The 5658-nt window shown below is 32.9% G+C and overlaps 1 long non-coding RNA gene across 1 annotated transcript; it reads left to right on the top strand.

Annotated features, from left to right (window-relative positions):
- The first annotated feature begins 3083 nt into the window (after nt 1-3083).
- On the top strand, nt 3084-5193 carry LOC110874982. Its single transcript, XR_002556406.2, has 2 exons — nt 3084-3655; nt 4773-5193. It is a non-coding gene; the product is annotated as an uncharacterized LOC110874982 (long non-coding RNA).
- The last annotated feature ends 465 nt before the right edge of the window (nt 5194-5658 follow it).

Raw genomic sequence — 5658 nt, 5'->3', positions numbered from 1 at the left:
TTTGATGGTAAAGGAAAAGAGGTTCTCAACTAGCGGTTTGAAATGCCGAAAGCAATCAACTGTTTGAGAGTGAAAAGTCAAAGGATACATCCATGTAAATCGACTAATATCATCAATGAAAGTAATGAAATATCGGTATCCATAACTAGACATAACAGACAAGGCACCCTAAATGTCACAATGTATAATATGTAAAGGTAAAGTAGAGTATGATACAACTGATGTAAAAGGTAATCTAGTCAATTTTGAAAGAATACAAGCAATACAATGTGTGTGTTGGGTTATGTTTGTCAGATGTAAAAACGAACATCTAGACAAAACATCATCAGACGGATGACCCAACCGAGAATGCCAAGTCTCACGAGAAACAGAAGTGAAAGCAGCAAGAGAATATAGCTGATGTGGACTAGCACGCGTGTGATGGAGGAGTTATCCATCAAGAGTCTGAATGGACAGACCTAGATATGAGAAAACAATAGCTATAGGATGATCAATCACTAACTGCGTGATTGATAATTCTTGGCTAAGCTAGGAACCACAAGAACATGTCTAAGAGTAAGAATATGATCAAATAAATGAAGCAAGGAAGTGCCAATGTGAAAGATAGTAAGAGCCATATCATTACCTACAATGACTCGCTTAGGGCCGGTGTAGGGAGCAACATCAAAAACCATAGAAGTGTCAACAACACGCTCACAAATACAGAAATACTAGATAGATCAGCGGGCAAACAAAAATGAGCATCCCACTAAGAAACGTGCGCAGTCCCAAAATCTAGAGGATCAACTGAAATAGCGCCATGTAACCCAGATCCATGAGGCCAAAAAGTAGTTGGCCCAAATCTAGAAACATAATAGTACGAATCTGATGAAATAATATGAGAGCCAATTGTTGGGCTATGACTAGGGCCCAAGATGGATTACTTGAATTTTGTTGACCACGCGTACACTGGTCAATCTTGCAGAACCCATCGTTATCCCCAAAGCTAAAACAAACCCTAGTTTTCAAATCATTTACCATGAAATCAGCCATGTGAGGCCAAGAGAAACCAACAATATTGTAATTGTGTTCGCCATTATTCAACTGAATATGATCAGAGTTTTAAGATTTCACCTGAGCAAAGCGATAAAAAAGAATTCTTCAGTCGTTTCCATATATCTGAAGCTGAATTCGTTCTTTGTGCAAGATGAATCAATGAACGAGAAAGAGTTGCAGTATGGAGTGCTGAGACGCAACTATCAGATCTATTCCATGAGTTTCTTGCTTCGGAGACAAAGAAGAAGATAATCGGAGTAGAAGATAGAAAAAAAAGGTCGTCGGAGATCCAACAACTGGCTGGAGAAGATTACCGGTGAAAAAAATTCACCGAAAATTGCTACAAGATCAGAGAGTGCTTGCTCTAATACTATGTAAAGGAAATCAGAAGTATGTATAGTAAGCAATTCATTCTCATTGCATTTAAAAGCAATACACATCTATTTATAGACCACTCGCACATAAGAAACACCTCAACTGACTCAACAAACATAACTACACACAACATATACATATACTCTAACGTAGTTGTTGGTAAATGTCCTAAAAAACTACGCGCCTTTCCACCCTTCATAACCATTGTTGAGTTTTCGAGCACAAAGATAATGGGTTTAATCGGGGGATGTCTCGGGGAATTTTTAGGTTCGTTTTCTCATCTTTGAAAGTGAAAATGGTATTTTTAATCAAGAGAGCTACCTATATGCATTGATATATACATTGGATCCCCAAGGACACTTTTGGTTGAAGAGTTGTGTTAAATAGGATTCTAACGTTGGATGTTCTCTCAAAGAGAAGTACGAATACTAATTCCTCTATATGCGCAATATGTGGGGAAGCATCGAAGACAGCTGATCATCTACTAGATCCTGATCATACCGGAAGCGCATCTGCTTCACATCAGCTCATGGTGTAAGCTCCTTCCCCTTTGTTGCAGCTCAGTTGAGAATATATTAGGGAGAAAACTCGAAAACTCTATATTACATATGTGTAATATATCATATGTTACACATCTGCAATATATATTAGATATATGCAATATGGATATATTGCATATATGGAATACGTCACATGATGCATATATGCAATATATATTGCATATGTATAATATATCATACGTTACGCATGTGTAATATTAATTCCACATGTGCAACAACGATATATAACATATATGCAATATATATTACACATATGCGATATATGTTATATTGCACATATTTAATATAGAGTTTCACATATGTAAAACGAGTATTCTCTTGAACCCTATAATATAAATATAGGGGAGAGTTTAAATGAGAACAGTAAATATCGCCAGAACCGTAAGATCGAATGAAAAAACTGCGAGAACTTGGTCAAAAACAATTCAAATTCAAATTTTCTTTTTACACTTTATTATTCTAATACAATGTTAGAAATTAAATTAACACGTTTGAATTGACATGTATTCGTATATAAAGAAAATTTACACATGTATAAGTTTACCATTTACACATGTGTAAAAAAATCTAATAAGAGTGATTTTGAGAGGATAAATTAATTATTTGATGTTGTATCTTAATTACAATGAGTTTTCTATTAAAACAATTTGGTTTTTCATTCGTTCTCATGGATCTCGCAATATTTAGCGTTCTCAAGATAATCCTCCCCTATACATACATACATATATATATATATACATATATATATATGTATATATATAGTATATATATACAGGAAGGCTTAAATGAGAACGCTAAATAACTTTATTTTACAGTTATCATTATTATTCGAATACAATGCTAGAAATTTAATTTACACATTTAAATTTACGTGAATTCGTATATAAAGAAAATTTACACATGTGTAAGTTTGCAATTTACACATATGTAAATTTGTTATATTTACCCTTGTGTAAAAAATCTAATTAAAGTGATTTTGGGAGGGGAAATTAGTTATTTGATTGGTTTTTTATTCGTTCTCATGGTTCTCGCAATATTTAACGTTCTCAAGATAATACTATATATATGTGCATATATATATATATATATAGTGTAAGTATCTATGAAAAACCCATTTAATCAAGAAAACTTGGCAAACCTTAATTGTGTGGCCAAGATTGATCCACATCATCTTTTTAAAACACATGTTAAAAGGGCATATTGGTCATTTGATCAAGATATCATTTCACTCTCTTCACCATCACATCAACTCATTTATTACCCATCATTTCTTCCCTTTTTAAACAAAAAAATACATACAGAATCCATCTCTTTCTTTCTTCTTCATACCCCATTCCTTTCTCTTCAAAACCCTAACTCCATTGCTTTCACCCCATTCCTTCCAACCTTTGAAATATGAAGATCGAAGCCACCATCAATGCTCTGCCACCATCAAAGCTCTCAAAGATCGAAGATCAAAGCCACCATCCCTTCCAACCTTGAAATCTGAAGATCGAAGCCACCATTGAAGATCGAAGCCACCATCAAAGCTCTTAAAGAAAAGGAAGCTCGGTGTCATTTTAATCACATCTTTGTTTCTGTTTTTTAGAGAGAGAAAGCTAATGTTTTGGAAGGAGAGATAACAATTTTCATGTTGTTCACCTAGACACCAAGAACACACGCACAAGTGTGTGAGAGAGAAACAGGTTTAAAGATCTTACTTTTGTTAATTTATGTAATTTGTTTAGATTTATACTTTGTATAACGTTTGGTAGATTTAAAATCAGAGCTAGTTTGTTTATTTTATTTTTTAAATCAAGATCTATAAGAAATTTTTGTATGTTGTATTTCTCTCTTCAAAGTGTATTGATTTTTTTATGAAGATTAAAGTTAAATTTCTAAATTGTTTGTCCAGCGATTTTGAGTTAATGATTGCTTTTAGTTGGATTTTTGTGTGTGTGTGTGGGGGGGGGGATGTGGGTGAGCTGGGTTTTTTTTAGGGTTTATGAATTGGATTTGGTTTGATTTGTGTTCTAGTTTTGTTTAAATTCAGCATCACCATTGATGGTAGATAATTAGTTTGAAAATCCATAATTTTTATGATGTATGTTTCAAATTTCTTTCTTTTTTAGTTGTTTTTTTGAATAAATTCACTCCGATATTACATTTTCATTACCTTTAGAAAGTTCATAATTTAATCGGATATCGGTTTTGTTTTACAAATAGAAATTCGTGTTTTTTACTGGCATAATTTGTTACATATGTTACATTTCTATCAGCTACATTTATGCGAAGAGTATATTGATATTTTTTACGAAGATTAATGTTGACTTTCTAAATTGTTTGTACAGAGTATATTGTTATTTTTACGAAGATTAATGCTAAAATTTCTAAACTGTTTGTCATATATGTTGTAACACGTGTTACACTGCGGGTTACATATGTTGTATATAGGGTGTTACATGTGTTACACCCAGTATATGAGACCAGCTTATTGTTTTTTTTTAGATTGGCTGTTAAATGTTAAAACGTACAAACTTCATAATTTATTCGGAATATCTCGTTTATTTTACAAATAAAAAGTCGTGTTTTTTTTGTGGGATAATTAGCTACATATGTAGTAACAACATTATGCAAGTTACTTATAGATACCCCAACCCTTTTTTGGACACAAAGGGGGGGTGCACATATGTAACACATGTTTGTAACATGTGTTACACTAGAGAGGTAACACATGTATAGCCACGTTACACATGTTACATAGAAGATTAATAAGTTTTAACTATAGAATATTTAATATTGATGTACTTGTTTTGTTCATAGGTGGAAAGATGTTTTGTGTTCAAGATGAAGATGGTTATCAAGAAGCGAAACCCGCGGAAGGATTACAACGCATCATCAGGTTTTCGTGGTGACGATGGTGTTGTTGTGAAGGCAATTTTTAGAAGACCATTTTAGAAGCATTACAACTATTGATATAAAATTTATTTTTATTTTCACTGTTAGTATGCCAATATTTGGATGAATACGGATGTTGTTGTGAAGGCAATTTTTTTTTTTTGGATGCAACAACTATATGTAACATGTGTAACCTTGACGTTGTAACACATGTAACACCTATATGTAATATGTGTAAGATTGCTATACATGTGTTACATATATACCCATATTGTAACATATGTTATAAACATGTGTTACATATGTCAGCCCCTTTGGTGTCAATTTAAACTTAGCAAATTACATATGTAACAACATTACATCATCCAAAATGTCATATCAATGAACAAACAAGTAATATATGTAACTATAAGTATATGAGACTAGTGTAACAAATTAAAGGGACAAACGATACACTTCATGTTACATAAGTACCTAGACTTGTTATTAACAATGTTATTAGTAGATAAAAAAACTGCATTAACGTATATTTTTTACATTGAACCCAGCTTCTTGGTTATAAGCCTAACACATGGCAAGAAGTTCTTCCAGTGTGACGTATGATTTAACAATAATAGGATGATATTGCTCGTTGACATTCGGTGTCCACAATTTAGTGCCATTAGAATACTAGTAAATATGGTAACGTGGAGTATGTTCTATATCATCTGTGGACATAGGGACGGATGTTAGTATAAGTTTACGTGTGTTATGAACGTTGTAATACGTTTAGCACCCTAGGGTAACAAAAAAAGATCACACATGACACTTG

This window comes from Helianthus annuus, chromosome 9 (genome assembly GCF_002127325.2).
Source record: "Helianthus annuus cultivar XRQ/B chromosome 9, HanXRQr2.0-SUNRISE, whole genome shotgun sequence".
Taxonomy (NCBI): domain Eukaryota; kingdom Viridiplantae; phylum Streptophyta; class Magnoliopsida; order Asterales; family Asteraceae; genus Helianthus; species Helianthus annuus.
The sequence above is the reverse complement of the archived record's forward strand: the minus strand, read 5'-3'. Positions and strand labels throughout refer to the sequence as shown.